Source organism: Balaenoptera physalus (assembly GCF_965194825.1).
Source record: "Balaenoptera physalus genome assembly, chromosome: 10".
Lineage (NCBI taxonomy): Eukaryota > Metazoa > Chordata > Mammalia > Artiodactyla > Balaenopteridae > Balaenoptera > Balaenoptera physalus.
The window spans coordinates 100898139-100919811 of record NC_138889.1 but is presented as its reverse complement, the minus strand read 5'-3'; the positions used below and the strand labels follow the sequence as shown (position 1 = coordinate 100919811).

Genomic DNA, 21673 nt, shown 5'->3' with positions numbered 1-21673 from the left:
AAACATCAGGAAAATACACCACGTGCTGGACCCAGTGGAGCAATAGTTCAGGACACAGAGTGTTCTATTCATGAGAAAAACATAAGAGAGATGTTTTCTTTGACTATTCAGAGCCTCAGTCATGTCCTACTAGGCAAATAAAATTCATATGACCAAGACAACACTGAAGAGACCCCTTATAAGATAACCCCCCAGCTCTGCAATGCCGCATCCAGCAGCCCTGTGTCTCTCACAAAAGAGGAACTCAGGGTAACAGGGCTATCAGATTCTGAATTATTCAAAGAGATAGTATCTTTATTGATTTAATAAACAAATCCAATTTGGCCTTCACGTAAATGCAAACTATTTGAGAAAGAAAACTCTCTCTCTCTCTCTCTCTCTCTCTCTCTCTCTCTCCCTCCCTCCCTCCCTCCCTCCCTCCCTCTCTCTCTCTCTCTCTCTCTCTCTCTCTCTCTCTCCCTCCCTCCCTCCCTCCCTCCCTCCCTCTCTCTCTCTCTCTCCCCATTTACACTCAGGGGTTTGGCAACTGGCAATGTCTCGGGGCCCAAGCCCCTAAAATTCTGTTTCAAATATTGTCACAATATTGTCACAATATCCCTGAGCCTCAGTGGTGATGTCTTTCAGCTTTAAATTCAGAAAGTGCCTTGACATGACATGCTCAGAAGCCATGGTCTACTGACTTCTCATCTGAGAAACAGAGCCCCACCTTCTTCACTTTTGTGATGGGGTCAGCAATAATACTACATTCATGGGTACAACGAGGGTAACAATAAGCTATACAAAACACCTGGAATGCACACAGTAGGCATTTGATAAGCAGCAGCGTGTATTATCATTATCACGCAAATCTGGGAATGCTCAAGGAACAAGAAATGCTCAAATTTCCCACCTCCCTGCATTTTCACAGGAAATAAACTCGTGTGACTAATCCTCCATTCAACAGTTACTGAGCTCCGACTGTGTGCCAGGTACAGAGATGGAAGAAGGCAAAGATGTGAGTGATCTAGTTGAGGGAGAAACAGAAACGAAACAGAGCCCAGTGAGCTGAGTGACGTAACAGGACAGACCAGGGATGGATCTGATTGGGCATAGATCTCCGGAAGCTGCCAACAGGAATCAGCCAGGTGGAGGAGAAGAGTGACATGTACAGAGGGTGCAGCCAGCCGGGAAGCCTTAGAGAAGAGAGAGAAAACCACATACACGCAGGAACAACCTTGAATACACCCTGGCTGGAGCAAACTTGCAGGAAAAACATAAAAGAAGCTGGAAAGGTGGGCAGCCAACAGGCCAATCACCCTGAGGGCACCAGGGGGTGCCAAGAAGGACTTCTAGCTGTTCTGTATTTTGGAAACACTCTCCTGCTGGTGGTAGCAGTGTGGAAAATAATTTGTGGAGGCTACAAAAACGTAATGATGAACAAAACACATGGAATCACCGTCAAAGCTGCATACATAAGGAGACTATTCAAATTTCAGCTCTGGGGAAAGAATGTCTTTTATTCCTTGTAAATGTTTATATCTCACTAGGCGCGCACACACACACACACACACACGTGTGCGCGCGCGTGCACATGCATGCATACAACATCTTGGGGGGCTGGTGATAGTTCCTGGTGCTGGGCTGTTTAGCAAGGCCTGTGCTATCTGGGAACTTCCATAAGAAGCAACACCTACCTGCAGTTTGTATCCAAAGAAAACAAATCTGAGACTGGGAACTTGGAAAGGCTCAAGGGCAGGAGGTATCAGTGATGCCAAGAAAGGGCAAACGGCAGATCGGGGGAGACACATAACTATTAATGACAAACTTAACACGGGGAGCCCTTTAGCCTCCCTTCAGCCAGTTTCTCAATAAAGCTCCGAAAATCAGAGAGGTGAGGGGAAAAGTAGAATTAAGAAAACTGGATAGGGCTTCCCTGGTGGCGCAGTGGTTGAGAATCTGCCTGCCAATACAGGGGACACGGGTTCGAGCCCTGGTCTGGGAAGATCCCACATGCCGCGGAGCAGCTGGGCTCGTGCCACAACTACTGAGCCTGCGCGTCTGGAGCCCGTGCTCCGCAACGAGAGAGGCCGCGATAGGGAGAGGTCCGCGCGTCGCGATGAAGAGTGGCCCCCGCTCGCCGCAACTAGAGAAAGCCCTCGCACAGAAACGAAGACCCAACACAGCCAAAAATTAATTAATTAATTAATTAATTTTTAAAAAGAAAACTGGATAAATTAGCCACATTTAAATCCACAGATACCATGCCCAGGAGAGAAGAAGAAATGGTCTTATTCACAAAGAGAAAGAGGACAGAGAAGGGGAGGGAGGGTTCCAGGAGAAATTCAATAAAACAATAAATGCCACACACACACACCACAGTATTTGTTGCATCTGGAGAAAGGCAATACAGTTATGTGGGGTAAGGACTCTGGAGACAGACCCAAGTTTAATTCCCAGCACTGCCATTTACTATATGACCTTGCCTGAGCCCATTTTTCAACCTCTCTGGGCCACAATTTTCGACATTGCCTGAATAACAAACCCTAACTCACTGGGTAGACAGAAGGATTATAGAGATAATGTGCATAAAGCAGTTAGCACCTAGTACATGCTCAAAAAAGTGAAGCCTATTATCAGTAGTCTTAGAGACGAAACCTTCATGTAACTGATCAGAAAAAAAAAAAAAAAATCAGAAGTAAAGCTGTGCTCCCCAGCAATTCTGAATGGAGGAGATGGCAGATTCTGCATCTCATACAGTGATGTGTTTTTTGAGGTCAGCATAGAAATTGCTGTGGGCACGTGCCGCAACTAAGGAGCTGGAGAGCTGCAACTAAGGAGCTGGAGAGCTGCCACTAAGAAGTCTGCCTAAAAAAAAAAAAAAAGAAGTCTGCCTGCCGCAACTAAGGAGCCCACATGCTGCAACTAAGGAGCCCGCCTGCCACAACTAAGACCCGGCGCAACCAAATAAATAAATTTTTTTTTTAAAAAAAAGAAATTGCTGTGGGGACATCTCCACTGTCACCACTGTTGTCAGGCCCTCCCTCCATGGAAACATTAACCGACACTACGAACATCCGTTCAGCAAGCATTTACTGAGCACTTACTACATGCAAGGCAATATGACAGTCCATACTGTAGCCATAACAGAAAGACCAGTCTTACCTTCAAGGCAATGAATCAAAGAGACATGGACACAAATAAGTGTAAGAGCAGATAGGAAATCATGCCATACGGCAGGTACAGAGAACAGCTGCAAGGATGCAGGAGGCCCAGAGGTGAATTGTACGGAGAATGTATAAGGATAAAGCAAAAAAAGGAGGCTCTGAACTGAGTCTTGCAAAGGGGGTTGAACTTGGCCATGTGGAAATAGGCTTGAACTTGGCCATGTGGAGATAAGAGGAAGGGCACTGCATAGACAATGGTGTATGTAGACCCACAGAAGCCAGAAAGGACAGGAAATGAAAAGGCGACAGCAGGTACGGGGGCTGAAAAGCTAGGACTCTGGACTTTAATCCTTAGCTCAGCATCGTTCCAGATGTTGCTTCTGCCACCGGATATCAACAGGTGTCCTGGAGGACAAAGTGGCTTCCACAGAACTAAACAGGCTTCCCGACTGCAGTGTGCCTGAGCCTCCAAGAGTCTTAAGGGCTTCCGGAATCTCTTTAGAGCGGAGCTTTTCCCCAGCTTGTTTGACCAAAGGCCCCTTTCCCCCGCCCTCGTATTCTCTCCAGGTTCTGAGGGGATGCACAGTGTGGGAAAGACAGTTGTTTCAGTCAGGGCTGTGCTTCAGAAAGCCTATTTTATATATTATAAATATAGAAAATATGTTACTACACTGACTGAAAAAATTGAGAACTGATGTTTCCAAACAGGAACGACAGGGCACTCAGCAAGGGGTCTGCATTGGGAGGATTAAATCACATCCAATACGGTCACCAAACTATCTTCTACTCTTTCAACTGCCGTTTGTTAACGATGTGCTATTCTTTCACGTGTGCTGTCTGCACATGCTGTGCAGGACAGGACCCGATGCTGCTCCAAAGAACGGTTCACCACCGTCAAACTGAAAAGATAGGAGGGAGAAAAAAGAACTCCAGAGCTCGCTCCCTCTGGACCATCCAGGTGAGAAGTGGGTCACTCAGGGAGAGCCAGTATGCGCCTGGCTCCTCTGGGCGGGCTCTGGAGTTCTGGCAGGTAAAAGACAGGACAACTGAAATCAGCAGAAGGAGCCCTGGATTTGGAGGCAGGCAGATCTGGGTTTAAATGCTTTCTCTACTTTTAAGTTCATAGTCTCAGTACACTCATTTCTAGGAATCGGTCCTAGGCTAGTTGCCAATATAGTGTGACTTACAAGAGCAAAAGAAAGAAAAAAAAGATGCACCCTAAACATCCAAAAGTGGTGAAGTGGTGGGAGTTCCCTGGCAGTCCAGTGGTTAGGACTTGGCGTTTTCACTGCCGTGGGCCTGGGTTCGAGCCCTGGTCAGGGAACTAAGATCCCACAAGCAGCGCAGCCAAAACAAAAACAAAAACAAAAAACAAACAACAAAAAGTGGTGAAGTGGTTAAATAAGTCATGATACATACGTATGATAAAGTAGGAGGCCACTGCTACAAACCACTTTTCAAAGCTTTTTTTTTTATAACCATTATATTCACAGCCCATGTAACATATTAAAGGCAGCGGGGGTTGGGGGGGGGAATGTGGCTTCAGAAGCAATGCGAGAGCAATAGGAAATTTATAGACAAAAGGAATGAGCGAGAGGAATGCAGGAAGTTTACAATCAGGAACCACTCAAAAAGAGCGAAGCTCTGCAATTCAAACACGCAGAGAGAAGTGGATGGCAGGAAACCCGAGAGGGCCTGCCTCAGCCCTCAGACGGATTCCCTTGCAGGTTGCATCAGGAATGCCAAGAAGGGGCAGAACAGAGATAGAGGGCTTCTATCTGTTTCAGCCGAGATGTAGGTCAGTGTGTCATTTCTTCAAAGAGGTGAGTCAGGATCGGAGCAGCCGGTAATTCAAAGGCAGAAGAGACGAGAGCAAAATTTAAAGGGCCTCTCTGGAGGGTCCCTCAGGCCCCTAAGACTTCAATCTTTTTTACCCAGCAAGTGACTAAGAATGCACTATGAAGCAGATCATTTCTCCCCCTCTCCGACTGTCCTATAAATTGGTCCTGTGTTTCCCAGCACCAGAAGGGGTAGTAACTCATGCAGAGCAAAATGCCAGTAAGTACAAATTTAGAACATGGGTTGAACAATACTCTGATCAAACCTCCAGCAACAGCCCTGGAGAGACAGAGGGGGAGAAAGCAAGAGCCCAGCTCTCCCTACAACTTAATTCTATGCTCTAATTCAGAGCAGTATAATTAACCCCGAGTTTCACTGCTAACACTGAACTTTCTCAGCCTGATGAGAATATCATTTAGAATCCTGCAATCGCCAATAATAGCAATATGACACAATGGTGCCTATTGAGGCCCTAATCAGGGCGCATAGTCATTTACATAGAACATTTTCTGTGACTCTCTCTGTAATACAATGCCACAAAGACTCAATTGAGACACAAGTCTCCCTTTCCCATAAACGAAAAAAGAAAAAAGGAAAGAAAGAAACCACAATTTCCTTTACAGGACAGCACAGATGGTCCCCACCTTTCCCGAGGGTTCTCCAGGCCCAGGCACTTCACTAGGAACTGCTCATCCTGATGCTGACCAGACACTAGACGCTTACGCGTTACCGGGTGTGTGTGTTGGCCTCATCTCTTCACACAGGAAAAGGAGATCTGTGGTGCTTTAGGAAAACCCTGAGCTTAATAAAACAGAGCAAGGGGTGTGGAGGAGCCCGGCTGGATTAACGGCTTTCAAATCCAAGCTCCAACTTCCCCGGCCTCCCCGGGTGGCTCATGTGGCCTTGGATTCAGGCCTGGAGAAACACAGGCCACTGTCCCGTCCTGTGGCCCAACCGGTGCCGTGGGCCACAAAGTTGAGTCTGAAAGGAGGTGACCGGGTGCCATGAGTCACCAGGGAAGGAGAGTATCATGTGCACAGTGCAGGACAGCCATTGTACTGAGAAAATAGCAGGATTCGGAAGCCAGACAGACCAGCGTTGGCATCCTGGCGCCATTCCTTAGACTTTGAGCAGTTATTTAACTGCTCGGAGCCTCTGCTTCCTCCTCTGAAAAACGGGCTTTGAAGACCGTGCAGGGATGAAGAGTCCTACTCAGCATCTGAAATACACGACACGGTGCACAGCGTAAAAAGAGCAACAATTATGGGTACGGCCATCGTCATAATTCTTTAGTAAAGATTTGTGGAAAAACCAATAGGCCTTGGAGCATAATGTTTAAAAGCCTGGCACCAGAGCCAGGTTCCCTTGATTCAAATCCTAGCTCTACCACTTCCTGGTTGGGTGACCTTACTTAACCTCTGTGTCTTTTTCCTCACCTGTAAAATAGGCAAAATAATAGCACCTACCTCCCAGGGCTGATATGTGGATTAAATTAAATGAGTTAATATATGCACAGCATTTACATAGTATATACAGTCTAAGAATTTGTTATATAAATAAATATAAGATGAATCAATAGGGATCTGGGGAAAGGGGTGTTCTTTAAGGCAATAGCAGCAGTTACTAATATCTATAGTATACCTTCATATTCATACCCACTAAGTTATTTAAGGCTTTCGTTGAAACCAAAAAAAAATCCTATGATGTGAAATTGGGGCCTAAGTTCTAAGGATGGCCTGGGAGGGAATCTTCCTTTCTTGAAGGCTTCCTTTAAGAAAGAAGGAAAAAAAAAAAAAGACCCTGGTTAATGGGAAGCACGGAATGAATGACCACTTGTTCTTTTTCTAGCTCAAGTCTTTGCCTGTACAGCCAAGCTCTTCCCAGCAGATCACATCCTTCTCACGTGCCATCTTGCGGGAATGGCCGACAGGAAGATCCAAGCCAGTGTCTAGCACCAGGACAAGATGGGCTGAAGGAGAGGAAAAGGGAGTCTTGGGCCAAGTCTGCATGTTACTTTCTGACCAAGGCGAAGGGCTCCACTTGGCGACTGTTAACAGTGTCAGCACTTCAGAGTTCAGACTAAGAAGTCCTCCCAAGTCCCTACTCCATACATGCCCCAATTTGCCTTGGAGAGAAGCCTTGTAGTAAATAAAGCATTTGTTGATACTCAGCTGGCTAGTATGGGTCAAATGCTCTGTTTCTGCTGACCAACCCCGGTAGGGCCACCATCAGTGGTACCACCCACCAAAGAGCTATCGAGGCCAGACCTCAAGGACAGACTCACCAGTGACTATCTTCTCCTCTGTATTTGTCTCATCATTCTGAGGGATTTCCACACCAGATTGGGAGCAACGCAGGGACTGGTCCTCGGTCACTCTGCCCAGATGCAAATCCAAGGCCAATGAGGTGGACAGGCACATGTATCTCCTGAACACCCACCAAGACTGGATGCGTGCACCCCCTGGCCAGTACGACCGATCTAACATGACGGTGATCTCATCCAGTCCCACAGCATCGCATAGCTGATGCCTCTCAAATTTATCATTCCAGCCTCAATGTCTGCTCTGGACTCCAGGTGCCTGTTACCAATACCTTGTTCAACAACTCCACAGAAAAGCATCTCAAGCTCAAAAGTCTAAAACCCACACCCCCTGCCCAGTTCATTCCACTCCCCACAGAGCCGCCTCCTTGTTATTCCACAAACAAGCCAATCGGTCTTACCTCAGGGCATTTGCACTTGCTGTTCCTATGCCCCCTTGGGGAGGCTTTTCCTGACCACCATATGTAAAATAGCACCACCCCAATCACCCTATTTTACTTCTCTTCGCAGTCTGAAGTCTACCTGTCTTCCCCAGCAGATGTAAGCTCCATGAGGGAGGGGGCATGGTTTGTTTTGGGTATGTCAATATCCCCAGCACATACACAGGGTTTGGCACAGAGCAGGCAGTGAATAAATTGCGTGTGAATGAATGAATGAATCCTTTAATTGGTTAATTAATTAGAAGCCAAGGTAGACAAAGAGAGGGTCAAAAAACAAAATCGTTATCTGGGGCTTAATTTAAAAGAAAGTTTTTAAGATGCACTTGAAGCCCAGCCAAGGAGTCTCGCGGAGGCCCTCAGCAGCCAGAGTTAGCTTGGGCTGCTCAGCTTCCCTTTTCTCCCTTCTCCCCTCTATATTTTATTTCATAATGTTTTGAAACTGATGGCACATGAAAGTCCAGAGCTGAGGGACGAGAATGTCACCAAAAAAAAAAGGAACCAAGTCGGGGGAACATCCTGGCAGGGGGCAGGAAGAGGCGCTGGGGGACTGAGTCACTCTCTGCCACCTGGCCTGCTCTGGCCAGCTGGACGCGGCAACGGTCACTCACTGAGCCCTGACCAAGCGCCAGGCACCTAGCTGCCCGCTCATCCTCATGACAACCCTACGATACAGTCACTGGGGTGCTGCCTCTAACATGGGGCGAGGTCCCAATGTCACCAGGGAGTGGGGGCAGGACCGGGCATAAGCATAATAACCCTTGAAATGTACCAACCTAGGCATTTGTTGGAGAAGGACACACTGTCCCCTGAGTTCCAGCACTGGACAGGTGAAGTAATGGGCTCGCAGCTTGCACACACTGTCTGAAAAGTATGCATTGTAATCCCAAGAACCACACTCACAAGGCAGGATAACCACACTGTGAGAGGCACCAGGACACCGACAAGGAAGATCAGATGCGTGTTTCCAATCCCGCATGCCCTGCAGGCCAAGTACGGACATACAGCTGGTAAAGCGCAGAGTCTGACCCCGTCCCACCAGCATGTTGTGCCAGACTCAGGCTGGACCTCTTCTATGTTGTCCTTGACCCCATGGCACCTTCCACACTGTGGATGCTTCCCACGCGCCTGCTGGAAGCGCTTCAACCTAGCAGAGGATTAATCATGTGCATCACGCTTTCGAATCCACTAGGGCTTCTGCAGGCTTTGGCAGCCCCATAAGGTGTTGGGAATTCTCGTCTCACCGATGGGAAGAGCTCAGAGAGGTCAGAGACTTGACTGTTCGGAGAGGTAAGAGGAGGTGCAGAGTTGACCCAGGTCTTCTGACACCAGGGCCCGGGCTCTTTCTACAACTCAACACAATTTACCTTCTGTCCCTGCGTTGTTACTTTACCTTTGGCCCTCCTACTTTTACAGGCTCCCTGCAACCTCATCCCACCATTTACAAAGAGGAAGAGTCGGCTTGGAGTCTGTGCCCCTAGACTCTAATAGGCGATGGTCACCGTGCAAAACAATTAGGCGGTTCTTTGCTTGGAGGCAAGCAGAGGAGTAGGAAGGAGGTCAGTTCACAGAGTTCTACAATTATTAAAGTCCTTGAAAACACTGCTTATGGCCCACATCCATGACCTCCAGTCTCCTCCTTCTCCTCAGTAAAGGACCCTTATTTTTTTTTTTTTTGATTTATTTATTTTTATTTTTGGCTGCATTGGGTCTTTGTTGCTGCGCACAGGCTTTCTCTAGTTGCGGCGAGCAGGGGCTACTCTTCATTGCGGTGTGCGGGCTTCTCATTGCAGTGGCTTCTCTTGTTGCGGAGCACGGGCTCTAGGTGCGTGGGCTTCAGTAGTTGCGGCTCGTGGGCTCAGTAGTTGTGGCTCATGGGCTCTAGAGCGCAGGCTCAGTAGCTGTGGCGCACGGGCTTAGTTGCTCCACGGCATGTGGGATCTTCCCGGACTAGGGCTCGAACCCGTGTCCCCTGCATTGGCAGGCAGATTCTTAACCACTGCGCCACCAGGGAAGGCCCAGGACCCTTATTTTTAATTTTACATATTGCACTGGGGACTAAAAGGCGACACTTCCCAGCCTCCCTGACAGCTTAACTGTGTGTATGTGACCAAGTCGCAACCAGTGAGACGTAAGCAGAAATGTTCCGTGGGGCTTCCAGGAAAGAGCTGAGAGAGAGCTGATTCAGCAGAGAGCGTGCCTCCTTTGAGGGCTATGCCTTTCTTCCTTCTGCAGCGTATGGCTCAGGCACAAGAGCTGGAGTTCCAGGAACACCCTGCACTGTGAGATGACCTGAGGATGGAAACCTGGGTCCCTGATGACACCATGGGGCTCTAAGGGCCCCGAACTGCTACCTCCAACTTATTTTTATGTGAGAAACAAAACTTTACATCGCTTAAGCATCTTTTAAATTACTGTGAATCTGGAGGTTTGGGGGGTTTTGATTTTGTTGTCGGCAGCTAAAGCCAATCCTAACTAATACGAGCTCAAAGCAAAACTAAAACACCAACAAAACCCTGCCCCCATCTCTATTCCCAACCAGCTCCATAAAAAGCAAAACATCTGTCCAGATAAAAATCCAACATTCCTACAAATTAAGCTGTTTTACATTTGAACGTCCAGAACTTCTTACACTATCATCTCTATCACTGGCTCCGAAGAACAGACAATGAAGATTCTATGTCCTTTTCTAATTAAAAGAACAATTTCCTCCAGTCTTACTGAGAGGCACTCATCAGAGGTCTTCATGAGTCTGGGGGATGAAAGGGTAGGGAAAGCAATTTTAAGCTCCCACATGGGAAGAAGGACAGAACAGGACTTCAAGTTGAAAATAGTACTGCTCATCTTTAATATTTTTATCCTTTCTCTTATACAGCTAAACATGTATGTTTATCAAAGACCAACTGTGTAGTAATTACAAATGGGATTGCCAAAGAAATCCTCAACACACGAAAAAGAAAAAAAAAATCTGTGTGCTTAGGATTTGGGGGATTTCATATCACCTCATTTAATCCACGCTAAAGAAAAAATAATAATACAATGAGCTAGGTTATAATATTATTCCATAACATATAAGGAAATTGTGCTTGGAGAGGTTAGAGGATTTGTCTGAGGTCACATAACTAGTCAGACAGTTTTCTTATTCAAATAATTGGGAGAGGAAAGGGCAAAGAATAAGTTTCCTTCTTTATATCTTTCTGTATAATCTGAATTTTATACAACTAGGAACATGCATTCTTTGACTTTTTTCCTTTTAAAAAAGTTAAGTTGTTTTTCATGGCTCTGGAGGGAAAAGTAATTGGACCAGTCTGCATGAGGTCACGAGGGCTAAACAATGCACACAGGTGTGAGGTTCACCAGACCCAAGAAGACCAGCCCACACCCCCGAGGCAGGGGGAGGGATGTCCAATGAGGCTGGACGTGTCCACTGTGCTCACTGCAGCACCTGCAGCTCTCAGCACACGGCCTGGCACACACACAGCAAGCCCACCGCCAGTGTAGTGCTCAAAGCCTGCAGGGACAAACCTGTGTCACACAGCACTGCAACATGGTATGAAATCATACATTCATCATTGCAAATCTTTTTTGCTTTAAATTCACTTCCAAACTACCCTTCAATTGCAGGAGTTCTAACTTGTAGCTTTAATTTCCCTCTCCACTATGGGTCCAAATGGAAGTCAAGAATGGGAGGGCTAGTGGCTGAATCACATTCACAGATGTCTGGTTCATCCTCACAGTGTTTTGAAACAAATCTAACTTTAACAATTAAGAGATGTCACATTAAAAGCCCAGATTTCTTCACGAAGAACTGGGTGATGTGGCAACACCAGGTCCACTTTCTTGGGCTGAGGAGAGATGACAGACGGCAAAAAGGGGGCATGGAGGGGTCCCCAAGCTGCTCCCAGCATCACCGCTGCTGAGGCCAGCGCCCATCTTCAAGTCTATTTCTCCACCATCAGAGAAACATTTCTTGGTGTCCATGCCTCTATCAAAAGCACAAAATGGAAAGATAAACCAAGAAGACCTTGTGTTTCCAGAAAGGTGAGAGAGCATATGACTTAGCAGCAGGGAAGACCTCTGCTCTCTGTCTAAAACACAAGCCAAGCACAACCGTGAAGAAGGACTATTAACTTATGATGCTTTTTCTTTCAGCTGGGGAGCCCCTCTCATTTCCACTCACCGCCTGGACCCTGCATGCACGTGAGCTTGGAACCTAAGAGCTCTCTGAAGAGGAGCTTCGGGGAAGAAAAAGTAACAAACCTGACAATACTGCAGGCAGCCCCTGCGCTGAAGTCCAAAAAGACCATTAGACAGCATCACACCCTCTGTTCCAGCCACCTGCCCCCTTTTCCATGCCCCCTATAGACCCGAAGCAGCTTCTTCGCAAGGCTCAGCTCTCCACACCCCAACAAGAAGTGTCTAATTCAATAAACCCCTCTTGGTTGTGGTCCTGAGCCAGACGCCAAGGCGACAGAGTGATGAGTAAGACTGGAGCCATCCCACAAAGACTTTATCATCTACCACGGCAGACAGACCAGTGAACAGCTGCGAGCCACGGAAGGGGTAGAGATGGCGGGAAAGTGCCACGGAAGCTAAGAGAAACACGCAATCTATTCCAACTTTACAAAGTGGGGAGGGCAGCGGACTTCAGGGGGCAGAGCCTTTTGAAGGATGACTGGGAAGTAGGGTTCCCATAAACTGCAGGGACAAGCGTTCCAGGAAGAGGGAACAGCATGAGTAAAACCAGGAGGGAAGAAACCGCGGGCACAGACTAAGACTGCCGCAGCCTAGGAAGTCTGGAGGGAACCAGGGAGGTAACACTGCTGTGTAAGAAAGTTGAGGCCACACTCTGAAGCGGAGGCACCGTTTATAGTTACACTGCACAAGGAAGGCCTTGAATGCCAAACTGGAAAATTCAGACTTACATTACGGGAGGCAGGGTGGAGCCCTTGAAGGCGTGGGGGAAGGGAGGAGACAAGGAACAGAAGGTTTTCTGGTGGGCGAAGAACTCAGCTTTTGTCGTCAATGTCTCCTTGATGCCAACTCTTGGCATCTGCTCCTCCGCCCGCCCTGCATGCATGCATGTCCGTTTCCGTGGCAATCCCGGTACGTGACCATCTGGATAGTGACTAACACCCACCTAAACTGACCCTATGGCATGTGTGTATCCCCTGGTGACCTCTGGCATTCTCCAGCCTCGCCTTGCGCTCAGAGGCCAGCAGGCATGATTCTGCAGTTGAACTGGTGGCCAACATTTAAGGATTAGGAGACATCGCATTAAAAAAATCTGAATTTGGGCTTTCCTGGTGGCGCAGTGGTTGAGAATCTGCCTGCCAGTGCAGGGGATACGGGTTCGAGCCCTGGTCTGGGAAGATCCCACATGCCACGGAGCAACTGGGCCCGTGAGCCACGACTACTGAGCCTGCGCGTCTGGAGCCTGTGCTCCACAAAAGAGAGGCCGCGACAGTGAGAGGCCCGTGCACCACGATGAAGAGTGGCCCCCGCTTGCCGCAACTAGAGAAAGCCCTCGCACAGAAACTAAGACCCAACACAGCAAAAATTAAATAAATAAATAAATAAATAAAATTAAAAAAAAAAAAAAAAAACAGGAAATCCATTTAAAAAAAAAAAAATCTGAATTTTTCTAGGATGATACTTCTACATGGGGACAAAGAAGCCGACTGGCAGCTGCCCCCTTTAGGCAGAGCACGCAATCACCGGTTTTCCATACTGTCACCTCTTCTGTCTGAATCTCCAAGGCTGAGGCTAAACATCCACTGTCCACTTACCTTGTACCAGGCCACCTACCACGTACCCAAAGGCCTCTGCGTTTGCAGACACATTCATGCTAGATTTATGGGCCTAGTAGATTCCTGATTCCTCCAGCCCCAGGTACTAATCCCTCCTCCAGAGCCCACAGCTGACCCACAAGACCTGCACCTCCCTCCTTCTCATAAATACTCTCAGGCCCTGGCAGATGGCACTGCTGAAAGAAATCGAAAAGCCCCTTGAGAGAGCTAGGCAACAAGCTTCGAAGAAATTCAATATACCTTTATTTTCCCCTTCTATTACCAACTCAGCTCTTCCTGATTCCCCACTGTGTGTCAGGCCTTCTAAGCAGTGCTCAAGAAATACAGCTGAATAAGATGGGATCCCTGCCTTTGCCAGGTCTGGGGAACCTGGAAAAACTCCAGGTGGACCTGGCTTAGATGCCACCCAGAATGAATGAAATAACAGCACAGCTCAAGCGTGAAACACAGCAATCCATGTACATTCTACAAGCAAATGTTCAACACTCACTAGCTAGTAAATAAGGCAGCAGGCACAGCCTTTCAGAACAGGTGGATGTTTGGTCCCCAATACTTATTCTCATCAGAATCTGGGCAAGGAAATTTACTCTGCTGCTTTGATCTTAGATACAGAGTGAGACAGAGAAAAGGTTGGTCATGGTAGCAAAATAGAAAAGAAATGTAAGTATGATTCCTGTCTTCAGTAAGTAAACAGCGTAGTTAAGGATCAAAACACTGAACCCTACAGATTAACGAAGTCACTAATATGGGAGGAATGTGAACACGGGCTGGGGTCCAGGTGGGAGGCCTGCTGGATGAGATGTGCCAGGGTTGGGTTTTGAAAGATTTTTTTAATTGAAGAAGTAGCCTAGGGGGGCACAAATAATCTGAATTCTGTTTGATTACTCATCAGGACCCCCCTCTGAAAAAAAATATTGTAGATCCAATAAAACTACAATTGGAGAAATAATAGGAAACATTAAATCCCACTTTAGTAAGAATGAAGTTCAAAATCCCATGGAAAACTCCGGTTCAAGAAAGCCACGGATTTAGCCTATGAATGCGTTTTCCATTTGGCCAGACAGCTCCTCATCGCTGAGTGATAATACAAAGGAATGAATGGACATTCGTATCAGGGAAATTCCTAGTGATTATTAGAATGGAAAGGAAAGAAAAGAGGGAGGAGGAAGCAAGAGTACTAACAACTGGCAGGCACCCTCCGGTTTAAATTCTGGCAAAGGCAACAACTGTTTTGTTCAAGTTGGGATGACCTCCAGCAAGAATTAGTAGAAGCTATAACAAAAGTGAATTCCTACACTCTTAAAAGTCATTTTTCTTGGTGTTCTTGCTCCTAATTTCTCCTCCCAACAATGGTCACCTTATAACATGCAGCCATTTGTACCTCCCAAATAAGTAAATCAGCCCAGACCACTTGGACAAAACTGATGACAGCATTTCCCCGCTGCTCTATATTTAGTCCCGTCTTGTGCCACGTGACCTCAGGCCATCAAACCCCTCTCCCCAGGCTCCATTACACCCACCAGGCCCACCCCCCCCAACCAACTTCCCCTTGGCTAGCCCTCTCCCCCTGCATCTTCCCCCAGGAAGGGTCCTTGGGTTCAGCCACTTCCATACTTCTTTCTTTGTTTCTCTCTCTCTCCCTCTCTCTCTCACATACACACACACACACAAATGAACCCTTTCTTTGCCATGAACCAAAATCCATAAATGAAATGAACCCAAGCTGCTCCAGCTGAAGCAAAGAAGGAGGTCTACAAGCCTCTGTCACCCTGTCTTGGGGCTGCCCCTATCTCTACCCTTACCACAGAGTCCCAGAAAAGCACTATTCAGACCAAACGTCTTCATCTTACAGGTGCAAAGTCAGAACCCCAGAGAGGGAAAGTGCCAGGCCCAAGGACACGCACGCAGTCTGTTAGAATCAGGCCGGAAGCCAGGTTTCTCAACTCACCCGACCAGCGCTCTTTCCACCGCCCACACTGCATCTTAATTCCTATAACCAACATTCACACAAAACCGACCACGTGCCCAGCATTTGCCTAAGGCCCTCTCCATAGGTTAACATATTTAATCGCCACAACAGTCTTAGGACGTAGGTTCTCTTCTTCTCCCCATTTCACAGAGTAGGAAACTGAGACCCAGAGAGATTAAGGAACTTGGCCAAGGTCACAGAGCTGGTGAGTGGCAGAGCAAGGGGTTTGAGCCCAGGCAGCCCGGCTCCAGAACCATGGTTCTTAAGCAGTTTGCCAGAAGGAATCACTTGTTGCCTTTAGGCAGAAAAGGGAATACTGTGTTATTAACCATTTGACAAACAGACCCAGAGTTTCCCTTAAAAAGCAAACGACCCACAAGAATGAAAAATCAAAACAACAACAGCAACGACACTGGAGACTGCAATGGAAACCTGAATGTGCTAGACGCCCCTCAAAGGCTTCGGTCGGCTTTCTGGCTTTCTCTTTCAGGGTGCTGCCTGCTTGGGGTCGGGGTGGGGCGGTGTGATCACATGTTAACATACACAGTAGCCTGAAGTTTTCGGTCTGCTCGCAATGCATTTGTCGTTTGCACACACGCATCTTGGCTTCGTTCCTACCCCTGATACCCCAAACCCTGGGGCTTCTGTACAAAACCTACCCTCCTGTTAAGGCTTCCGGGCAGCCTACCCTCCTACCACAGAAAAGCAAAATGCCCCGCCCTTTCTTTAAAAAATAAAAAAACCATCAGTGGCTAGCCTGCCCTTTGGGGATCTTTCTCTGTATCTGGGGATATTTCTTCACCCAACTCTGGCACGTGCCCTTCAAAATCAAGTCAGATAATACAGAGGTGAACTGTCTAAACCCCCTGCTTCTTCAGTGCTTCATGCACTTGCCCACAGCCTGTTCGTAGCCCATGGGCGCATCCACACCTACGGTACCTCCAGAAGCTCCAAGCTCACGGCTGGCAACGGCAGAACCAACACACAGCTTGATTTTCAGAGGGTTTTGAAACCTCTGCTTGCTCAGCTGCTGACCCGCCTCGGGCACCTGGGCTGTGCCGGCTGCAGTCACCAAGCGTTTGCTCTGCACCCGGACTTCACCAAGCCCAGTTATGAGACCTCCAAACGCGAGCTTAGTCGGGGACAGACGTGGACAAGGTTCTTACGACCCAGGGAACTCCAGATGTCCTAAGAAGGAAAGGGGACCACACCAAATGAAGGGTTGGGAGAGACAAGAGACATTCCCACAGCAGCAAGGAACAAAGAGCATCTTTACTTTCTGTGCGAACGCCCTCCAACACCGCCACAAAAAATTAGGGTATTTCACGCCGCAAGCCAAGGCGACTGCCTCAAATCCGGCCACTTCTACATTTGCATAGTGGGTCCTGACATCTGGCTACCATTTAACGGTCACCAAATCAGACACAAGGTGGAAACCTCCCCACAAAGCAATATTTATTGCCTTTGGATCATCATTGGCTAAAACCTCCTGAAATTTCACCAATCTCAGTTCTGTAAAACAGAAAAAAATGCCACTATAAATCATCATCGAACCAGGATCTCAGGACAAGCCCATACTTCGTATTTTCTAATTTTCAGATAAATATTGGAACAGTACAGAAACAGGGCGATCTCAGAAATTGTGTCATTTTTATACCCACATGACAGAACCCAACTATTTATCTCACTTTAGTCTACTTACCTCAAATACACAGTTCCCTTTCCTTTAACAAAAAATATCCCTCTTTCAAACAATATGTGATATAAAGCAAAAAGTACAGGGTACCAAAACAAATTCTTTCCTACAAAATTTATGGTTCCTTTTCTGTCAGCGGTTACACACATAACTACCACCCAGGTCTGCTGCTATGCACACAACACAGGCTATGAATTCTAAAGAACTGCATCAATCTCTCAACTGTGTGCAGTGTGACAGCGCATGCTTAGGTGCTGAGTTTTGAAAGCAAATCAACCTTTCTCAAATAATCTATTAAGGTAAAGAATTAGGAAGGAAAAGCTGACAGCACTCAACACCATTGCGGGGAGGGGGGGGGACCCTAAATGCTCCTGCGTGTCAGGGTGATGCCTTGGGAGTGGGAACACACTGTTGGTACCCTGGCAAGATGTCCATCACAACATTTTTTTCACCCCTTCACCTGGGTCAGCAAATTTTACTTTTACACTTGGGCAAATGAGTTTGCTCAATGGTCAACGTAGGGAGTCGGGCCCCTTCCTGAAGGCTCCGAGGCCCACTCAACACTATTCACTCCTCTTAGGCTCAGAAAAAAGAAGTGGATGTTGGTTTTGGCTGGGGTGGGGAGGGGGGCCCTCAAAAAAAAGAATGTTTAATTTCTGATATAGTTAATATTTTTGCAAATCTTTAATTTAGCTTTTAAAAAATTTCAAGGAGCTCATTTCACAACAGACAGCTACCAGATACCTACAAATATGTACGATCTTCTCTGAGTCCAAAGATGTTTCTCCAAAGTAACGTTCCTTAGGGTCACACTACCTTAAGTCAGAATCAGTTAACATGAGAGTACCAAGTTCCCCCTGGTTTTCAAGTTTCTTTGCTGTGGTCCCTGATTTTTGCTTTCAGGGGGGATTTTTTTAAGGGGCAGGATTCTAGACTGGTGAAGCAAGAGGTCTCAAGTGCAAACAGGCTTGCCCCCGTGCACCTGCCCAGCGGGGTCAGCCAGAAGAGGGTGAACCAGGAAGGATGCTTCCTTTCCACTGAGAGTCCTTCACTGCTCTTGTCAAGGCCAAGTGCCCGCCTCACCCCTGCCACCTCCACGTTCCTGAACAGAGGTTGTCCCAAAGTCAGGAAAAGAACAGGGAGATCGGGAGATGGGGAACCGACCGCCTGACCCCAAAGGCCTACTGGGATGGGGCCTCCCCTCCCCCACCCCACCCTCACACACACCTAGGAAGCTGGGAGAGGGGGTAACTCGACGCCGGTGAGACAGAGAAAAGGAAGGACTCGGCTTTATTCTCTAAGGTATCTAGCCATCCCCCTCGGGCAGCTTCCAGCTGCCATTCGCAGGCATGAAGACTGTGGTCAATTTGTACCTGGGAGAGAACAAAGCAGGAAATAAAAAGGCTGTCTGTCACTTACTCAAAGCCAAGCTCATCAAGCTTAACTGAAGGGAGCCCAGTCTCCCCCCTTCAGAAGGTGGGATTTGCTCTCCAGCCCCTCCCCCTCACTGGCCCTTACAAAAGGATCTTGTTCCCACTTAACCTGTTTCTCCTGTGCCCGTTTCTAGTCTCCAAGGGGACTGCATTTATATTTTTAATTAGCTGCTTTTCACATAACTTTTGAAAGTTTTGTTATTACTTGTACATGGGAAGAAAAAAAGATCTAAACAATGCAAAGAGAATTCTCCCTCCCACCTCAGATCCCTGGGATCCCACTGCCTCATCCCAGGGGCTTCACTTCTAAGATTCCTCCCAAGGCTCCCAAGGCAGGCCCAGGGCTTCGCGCCACTCACACCGCCCCCCAGCCACATCCCTGGTGTGTGTAATTCATGCCTGGCACTTTGCTAGGACTTTGCAAAATGGATTCTCAACAAACTGGTTGAACAAAGAATCTGCAGACTGTGGGTGATGGAGCCATCTCAGCAAGGAGGATGATTTTAAGAAACAGAGGGGGCCATTACAATTAATTTACATCTACTCTCCATGTCATCCACATATCACAAACATTTTTATAGCAAGGAACAAGCATCTAATGCATCCCCTATTTCATTTAACACCATGAGGCACATTTTTATCTCCCCATCTTACAGGTGAGAAACTTGAAGCTCAGAGATGAGCTCGGTTGCCCAGGGCTGTTATCCAGCTGAGTCCCAGGTTCCACTGCCCCTCCAGGGACCACCCACACCAACTCCCTACCCCAGGTGGTCCTTACTGCCCCTACTACACTGATGTGCATTAATACCACTACCCAAAAAGGTCTCAGGCTTCTGCCTTTTGCTGTGATAGTGGTAATAGTAAGTTCAGCTGTAGGGTTGGATGCCTGGGTTCAAATTTTGGCTCTACCTCTTAAGATCTCTGTGGCCTTGAGCAAATTACTTAACCTTTTTTAAGCAAATTACTTAATATTTTCCACCTGCAAAAAGGGGCTATCGTAGTCCCCACTCATCTGTATGCTTTGTGCATTCATTAAGAAAATGTATGTAAAGTTTACCAAAGTGATGGGTACAGGAGTCAATGTTCCTATGATGTTCGTCGTCATCATCATCATTATTACCATCATCTCGATCCCTAGCACAATGCAGACAGGGCACTGCAAACGGGCACAGTACCTGACACCACACAAGTGCTTCCATGCTCATCTTCTCCCTCACTTTCCCACAACGATCCAGTGAGGCTGGCAGGGCAGGAATTAGGGTACCCATTTTAGAGATGAGGCTTCTGAGGCTCAGAAAAGTGACATATATGCACACAGTTGTGGCCATGTGATCCAAATCCCAAATACTAAGCTCTTCCCCACTCCCAAGCTGCCTTCTCCCCCACAGAGGGTTCAGGGAGCTCTCATCCGGGGCCGTGTGGTTTTACGTTGGGGCACAGACTCAGACGTCACCCAGTGGGGGAAGTCCTTCAGCCTCTCCAGGCCTGTCTCCTCATCAATACCACCTGCTCCGTCTCTCTGTCTCTCTACAGAGTTGCCGTGAGGATAATGAAGGAGAAGTAGCTGCAAAGAGCATTACCGTGCTCATCTGTCTGTCCAAGGGGGGGTCTGCCCACCTGGGAACCCTCCGAACCACAAGCAGGAAGGGAAGGCTGAGCAGCCCTCACCAAGGAGGATCCACAGCTCAGACCACGCGTGTGACATGCAGGTCAATTCAAGCCACTCTAGACCTCCATCCAATTCTGCCAGCCCAGCTTCCTTTGAAACCCACAAAACGGTGGCTGCGGAGGCAAACAGAGCTGTCTCCTGGTGGATCCTCACTCAGACAGGTACGTCACGTGGTGGCCAAAGGGGGAGCCTGCCTCCCTGCAAACTAGCTGGAGGATCTTACACAAGTCACCGTACCAGTATTTTTAAAATTCAGTTATACTCAGCCCCATCTGCCAGGTATTTACAGTGGCTTAGAATAACACAAACAACACAAAAGAATAAAATAAACGGCCAAGGGAATCGGGATAAGAGAAAAAGTAAATGTAAGGCAAATAATAAAGCCAGGGGTAAGACCAGCACGTAGAAAAATATACCATATGGTCAGTTCCTTTCTGCAGAAGTGTCAAGACGGGTCACAAACCTAGCTCTCAGGTGCTTAGTAACCAAAGCCAAAGGGAAACATGATCAGCCACGAGATTCTCAGTGCCCAGAAAAAGAAAACAAACCAGTTGTTCTGGAGAAGCACATCTTTCCCTGTCTGATTCAGAACCTCAGAAAAGCTTCTCCATCAGACCTTCATAAAGGGTCACAATGGTATAGCAAAAGATTCCCCACCACAGACCCTAATGTCTCCGCCAGGCGTTCCTTACTTCACCAGCTCCTCTTGCAATTCAAAGGCATAATCCAAAAAGGACAATTCAGCCGAAATGGGGAGGTCACTTTACCCCTAGCCTCAGTTACCTAATCTATAAAATGGTCCCTCTATCCGACCAGACCGTTGTGAGGGTTAAACAGGATAACATGTGATAACTCACATGCCTGACACGCAGCAGGTCCTCCGTAAACATCAGTCCATAGCTTCTACAAGAAGGTAAGTTCCTCCAGGGTAGGTTCTTGGTCTGAATTGGTCATTGATTTATCCCAAGCATCTAGAATGGCCACTGGCACATAGTAATTACTCAACAAATCTTTGTTGAATTAATTTTCTGCAGCAGTTTCCTGAAAACACTAGTCTCATGAGATATTTCTAAAAAGAGGGATAAACAGATACGAGGTAAAACAAAAATCTGGTAAAAATAAGGGTTTTATATTCGCCTCTCTCTCAGAGTCATAAGCACATGCAACGTTCTTAGAAGTCTTGCAAGAAAGACATCTGTTTGATTTTGTTTAGCCCAGAGTTCTCCAAACTTGCTTGACCACAAACCCCCTCTTTTTCCCCCATAGAATGGGAAAGAGACCCACAAGTGTTCTCGTGACCCTAGGCGACTCTAGCTGATCCTAAGAAGGAAAGGGGGCCACCCCAGAGATAAGAGGT

The 21673-nt window shown here is 47.4% G+C and overlaps 1 protein-coding gene across 2 annotated transcripts in view; it reads right to left on the bottom strand.

The window, feature by feature from the left end:
* PTPRJ (protein tyrosine phosphatase receptor type J) overlaps window positions 1-21673 on the bottom strand; it is a 164679-nt gene that overhangs the window by 114928 nt on the left and 28078 nt on the right. The window lies entirely within an intron of this gene.